This window comes from Mytilus edulis, chromosome 2 (genome assembly GCF_963676685.1).
Source record: "Mytilus edulis chromosome 2, xbMytEdul2.2, whole genome shotgun sequence".
Classification (NCBI taxonomy): Eukaryota; Metazoa; Mollusca; class Bivalvia; order Mytilida; family Mytilidae; genus Mytilus; species Mytilus edulis.
Window position 1 is genome coordinate 45,574,772 of NC_092345.1, and position 6,980 is coordinate 45,581,751.

Genomic DNA, 6,980 nt, shown 5'->3' on the forward strand with positions numbered 1-6,980 from the left:
CAAAGAAGTTTATATTTATAGACGCCTAAAAGGATTTAAAGAGACATTACATTGGTACGTAATTTATGGTATAAGCTTTTTAGTACACTTTATATGCAACAGCTAATCACCCCTGTAAATATTTGTAGGTTGCAATTCTGAAAATATAGACAATGCAATTTCCAAACGAACCCCTTTTACGGCTTATTGTGAAGTTTCGTAAAATAATATATCCTAGAATGCTAAGCTCATATGCAAGTACTATATTTTACTAAGGCTTAAACATAGGGCTGTACGACATACATGTATATGACCGATTATCGGAAAGTTAAAACTTATACTAAAATTCTGTACTACCCTCATTTCACTTTGGGTCTTCCACAGATTTCAATTTAACCGCTATGCATGCATTCTTTTAATGGTAACATTCCCAAGTTAAACCTCTACGTCGCTACGAGATGAAACATATAGATCGTATAAGGAACCAGAAGGAAAACAAAACAACATATCTATGAATATCAAATACTAGTATATCACAAAAGAGGCGTGGTTTGTGAAACAGCTGTATTTACTAAATACAATCTTCGTTGAAGCGCAAAATTATGTTTTCTTTTCTTCCGTTAATTATTCATTCCGTCGCATCGGTAAAAGTTATGATATTTCTGTAAATGTTGAATATTTTTTTTTAGTGCATTGGATGACAGAATTTTAATGCTTTCGGATGCTTCATTATAACAAGAGAGGATTTCGCCAACCTGGATTATAATAAAAACGTATGGTAAGGCCATATATTTCTTAAGTAACTTATATTGTTTACATTTATTACTGCAATTTTTCAATCAAAATTTAATGAATAATTAAACATGGTTTATATGTTAGAAATGTAAAATCTTTTTTGACGTTTTTTCCACTCTTTTTTTATACATTCCGGAGCACCTGAGATCATCCCCAGTTTTTGGTTGGGTTCGTGTTGTTAAGCCTCAAGTTTTCAATTTTGTCTTTTGTGTACTGCTGTTTGTCTTTTTCATTTTCAGCAATGGTGTTATCATTTTTTTCACTTATGAGTATGAGTTTGAATGTCCCTCTGGTATTTTCGGCCTTTCTTTTTTATTTGGTTTTCGGCTTGATCAGACTGAGTTCAAGCATGCAAACAGTTTTAACATCTGTAGTGCTGCTTTTAAAAAAAAGTTTACTGACAACTAAATCAACCGTTAAATTGTTCTCCCTATGAATATTGAACTAGTCAGTGTTGGTTTCACTAACGCAAAGTAACCTTAACATTAAAGCATAATTTTTATTGTATAACAGTGCAGGGAAAAGAAATTTTCAAGGCATTTAATGAAAAAATAGGGTGTTCAGTTTTGTCATGTTTTGCTGTGGTCAACATATTGCTAATTACACAAATTTTAAATACTTGTAAAAAAAGAACAACGTGTTGGAAACCAAATTCACAACAGAAAAAAACGTTATCACCTCATGGGAGGGAGTAGTTATTTCACAACAGTATTCAAAAATTTCACAACAGCATTCAAAAATAAAGAAATGTGCCTATCATGTGTATTCTGTCTATCATGTTTGGATCTAACCGATTTTACACAATGTTCTAACGAGAGTTTACTTTGGAAGTATATTTATATTCGACTACAGCTATTAGCAGGGTTGGTTTTGTTTTCATCGGTATAACTTCAATTTGGGGCCCTTTATAGCCTTATGTTCGACTTAAGCCAAGGTTCCGTGTTAAAGACCGTTATTTGACAATAAATAAAGGCAACAATAGTACACCGCTGTTGAAATTCATAAATCGAATGAGAAAAAAATATTTCGGGTTACAAACTAAAACTGAGGAAAACACATCAAATATAAGAGGAGAACAACGACACAACAGAAACGAACTATAATATACTATAGCAATGAATACAAAGGGGGATACATTTTAATATATGTATCCTCCTCCATTAAAATAACTGTTTTTGAATTGAACGGAGGCGTATTAGCGCCACAACTTTTTTTTCAAATTTCTTCCTATGTTTGCGTTATTTTGCAAATGTTTGTGTTATTTCGCAAAGGTTTGCATTATAACGCAAAGGTTTCCGCTATAACGCAAACATAGGAAGAAATTTGAAAAATAAAATTGTGTGGCGCTAATACAATTCATTCACACAAATGGCAATAATTTTTTTAAAGTTTTAATTAAGTTTTCATGTTCTAATTATAAAAGAAAGCAAACAAACTGTTCGATTAACATAGACTTGAAAATGATTTTAACAATGTTTCTTAAATAATTTAGATTTTTTAATTGTGAGTGGTAATTTTTTCCATACCTTGGTTGCAGAATAATGAAAAGATTTTTTATGAAAATTTGTATTTGGTCTTGGAACAAAAATATCGTTTTGAAGTTGAGGTGTTTTACGTCATTAATATTTATCATTGCTAAGTAATGGGGTGTTATTCAAATCTATAATTCTATACATTAGAATTGATTGTCGGTATTTTATCCTTTAAATAAAAATTAGCCATTTTAAATAAAAACACATTGTAAAGACTGAGAACTTAAACTTAAAATTTGATGGAGGAGAATTATCAAATTCAAGTAATTCTTGCTACTTTTTTTAAAAGCTTTATGATTATATATCTTTCAGTGAATCTTTTTGAAATAGATTTCTCCAAACTGAAGTACAATAATATACTTTATATTGTAGAATACATTCATTATATTTATATTATTTAGACTGTGTTCACACAAATGATATATTGAATATGGTACATTCATAAAAAGAGCAAGAAATGAAAGATTATACATGTATCTTATGTAACCATGGTGCGGCGTTTTGCATTTGTGCCGATATGCATATATCATTTCCACCGATCTGCATATCATTTCCGCCGATTTTTTTTCAATTTATCCCTATTTTTTTCAGGTTAATTACAGATAATCTACAGTTGAATGTTATTTTTAATTTATCATAGTATACCTCTTCCGTTAGCCAGCTGTACAAATGTTATGAATTGTCAATCAATTGGGACAGCCATATACCAATGTCACTTAAATTTGTCTTTTATATACTCTTTGTACTCAACCCGACAGACTGGAATTTCCTACTCCAGTTCTGCTCCAGATGAAAACGACAACAATCTGTTCGACAAGCATTGTGGAAAAGCACCCACAATTGCGTTATGCATTGCTTGTTCAATATGGAAAGTTGTTTTTGACGGCAGAAAAACACATTATTTTCAACATCACTTCATAACATTGTTCATCTTTCGCTGGTAATAGGGCGTAATTAAGATTCTTTATTTCTCAAACACCAGAAAGTTACAATCATTATGGTACAAACTAGAAGTACGTAGTTTACATTTTTACATCCGTGTAAAGTATATAACTGATAAACGTATTTCGGACAGCACTTAAAAGTTCCACATCTATACATATTACAGACATATCATTGCAAAGACATTTAAGATTGAAGTGTGTTTTGAAAAAAAAATAAGTATACCTTTCTTGCGATCATTTGTACTGACCTTCTGATATGTATGGCCAGTATTTACTCACCTATGTTAAACTGTAAATGCAATTAGTAGCAAATATAAAATCGGCGCAAACGAAATAAAGGGCTGCGCTTCAGCGCATGATACGCCCGTTGCTCTTTTAACTTGTCTTTTATGCTTTAAATGAATTTATATGATCAACTAGAAATATATATACAAATCAAAAGGGATGTTACATTAATATATTCACCAAAGTTTCATAAAATCCCCCTTTTTTAAGTATAAAAATTCATTACTTGAGAAAACGTAAAATCTAAAATTTATAAAAATGGAAAGGGAGATTATGTCAATAGATATAAACAATTTATCAAAGTTGCATAAAATTTTGTGAAAGTGTTAGTTATTGTCTCAAAATTGGAAAATCCCCCCTTTTTAAGCATAAAAATTCATAACACGGAAATGTAAAATCTGAAATCTATAAAAATTGAAAGGGAGCTTACATCAATAGATATAAACAATTCACCAAAGTTTCATGGACATTGGTGAAAGCCTTTTTGAGTTATTGTCCGAAGTGTTGAAAATCACCCTTTTTTTATGAATAAAGCCCCATAAATCCAAAACTTAAAATCTGAAATTTATAAAAATTTAAAGGGAGCTTACATAAATAGATATAAACAATTCACCAAAGTTTCATGGACATTGGTGAAAGCCTTTTTGAGTTATTGTCCGAAGTGTTGAAAATCCCCCTTTTTTTATGAGTAAAGACCCATAAATCCAAAACTTAAAATCTGAAATTTTTAAAAATTGAAAGGGAGCTTACATCAATAGATATAAACAATTCACCAAAGTTTCATGGACATTGGTGAAAGCCTTTTTGAGTTGTTGTCCGAAGTGTTGAAAATCACCCTTTTTTTATGAATAAAGCCCCATAAATCCAAAACTTAAAATCTGAAATTTATAAAAATTGAAAGAAGGCATACATCAATAGATATAAACAATTCACCAAAGTTTCATGGACATTAGTGAAAGCCTTTTTGAGTTATTGTCCGAAGTGTTGAAAATCCCCCCTTTTTTTTATGAATAAAGCCCCATAAATCCAAAACTTTAAATCTGAAATTAAAAAAAAACGAAAGGGAGCTTACGTCAATAGATATAAACAATTCACTTAAGTTTCATGGAAATTGGTGAAAGTGTTTTTGAGTTATTGTCCGAAGTGTGGACGACGGACGGACGGACGGACAGACGGACGGACAACAGTATACCATAATACGCCCCGTCTAAAAGACGACGGGCGTATAAAAATGAAATCGGCGCAAATGAAACGTGAACATTTAAAAAAAATCGGCGCAAATGTCATGTTTATTCTACGATTGAACTTAGTTGTCTCGTAAGCAATTATACCATCGTATTATTTATATAAACCCAAATATTTGTATTGTCGCTAAATGATAACCAAACAAATTTAGAGAGAAATCACAAATATGATACTGTGCATAGAATTGTACAAATCCCAAAATTCAGTCACAGCGACTGTGGACTGTATCATTGAAATTATGCATGAATTTTATTGCAACTCGAAAACTAAGTGTTTGTAAAAGTAATAACTGTTTTAAGTGTTATCAAATTTTAGTCTTATGTATATGCATTGTTTCGAACAATCAAAACCATATTACCGGAGGGGAGGATCTTTTCTGTTAACCAGTTTCTTTTAATACAGAACATATTTTTATTTTCCCTTTGCTTTAACTAAATACCGATAAAAGATGAAAAACACATGCTAGAAACTTAATAAAATTGTTTTCAATAAAAACAATTCAGCAGTATGAGGATGGTAGTTTCGGTAATTTCGGTAATTTCATTTTTTCCCAATATCAGGGGATTTTATTAAAAGGTATCCTTTGTCCCGTCCTGAAACATGCATTTGCACGGGTCATTCCACTTAAATATATAGTTATGGACATGAATTATTAGGTGACCATAGCCAAGTAATAAATGTATCCTACAGATTAATTTACAATTTCTGTATTCTATTTTTCAGATCAGATTTGGATATATTGCCTGATTCCAAAACCAACTGAAAGATCTCAATAAACAAAGAATCTTCTTGCAATTTCTAAACGTTTCCATGACAATGAGACCTCCAGGCAGACATCATCCTAACATTTCAAGGCCAGCACGTCAGCGATCACACATGCCAAATGGAACCGTACCATTTAATTTTAAAAATTATTTTGAAAATGATGCATACATTTATTACGGATATGTCGGACCAATCATTACCGTCTTTGTCATTATTATGAATGTTTTGCTTATTGCAACAATTATAAAAGGAAAGTTCCAGACGTCTACGCATACCGTAATGGTTGCTATAGCAATTACTGATATTCTTACCGGTATTATTCCAGTTCCTTTTAACATTAGATTTTTTGGTGTGGACCATGTGGTAAACTTCTTATTAATAGACTGGTGCTATATATTTGAAATATGTCAAATTATTCTCCCAAGAGTATTTCATCTTATATCATTAAACCTAACAGTTGCCCTTTCGATTGAGAGATTTTTCGTAGTTTCATTTCCGTTGAAAGTAAAACAATTTTGCACTATGAGAAATGGAACTCTTTTCAGTATTGCTGTAATTGTCATCAGTGTGTGTGCACAGATTGATACATTTCTTGACGTATCATATGAACCAGTCGAAATCATATCTCGAGATAGAAAATTTACATTAACAGGATGTAGACGATTAATAAAGACGAGATCTAACGAAGAGTTTATTGCTAGGATGTTTATTCTACGATTCATTCCATGTATTCTTCTTATTATTTTCACTATTCTGTTACTTAGGAAATCGTCTGACATCCAAAAATGGCGGAAACAATCAACGGTTTCTTCCAATGCAGCTGCCTCTTTAGAGCGAATGGATTTTGCGGTGTCTTTGATTGCATCCATTGCTTGTGTAACAGAAATAGTTACTGCCAGTTTGCTGCTTAATGAACACTTCAGTTCCGAATACAGGATAACCACCGAAAATGCTTTACTTTCTGGAATTATATACGTAGTTTATATGACTGTGAGTCCTATAAATTTAGCAATTTTGTGTTTTCTCAGTGAAAGGTTTAGACAAAGTTTTATAGGATTAATTTTGTTTTGTCGACGTTAAAGTAAAAAAGTACCCGGTATATTGGTCTGAAGAGGCAAAAAGCATAAGCTATGCCAATATCTCAAGGATAATGCCTATGAACTGAAATCATAATACTTATATATATATTGTTACATGTTGTACTAATTACTTAAATAAAGTATAGAATTTTATTCTTTTTATTTATAAAACATTCATAACATAAAATGAATATAGCAATTATATGACCTATTATTTTTCTGATTGCAATGGCGAGATTTTCAAATGGATCACTTTATTATTTGTTATATTAAGTCTCACTGACTTTTTTGGATTGGTTGGTGTCTAAAGTAATTTTTAAAAACGATTACAAATTTTAAACAAATACTTTTGGGAT

General features: G+C 31.2%; 1 long non-coding RNA gene across 1 annotated transcript; it reads left to right on the top strand.

Annotated features, from left to right (window-relative positions):
- Window positions 1-306: 306 nt before the first annotated feature.
- Window positions 307-6,777, top strand: LOC139510572 (uncharacterized). Its single transcript, XR_011661914.1, has 2 exons — window positions 307-757; window positions 5,504-6,777. It is a non-coding gene; the product is annotated as an uncharacterized lncRNA (long non-coding RNA).
- The last annotated feature ends 203 nt before the right edge of the window (window positions 6,778-6,980 follow it).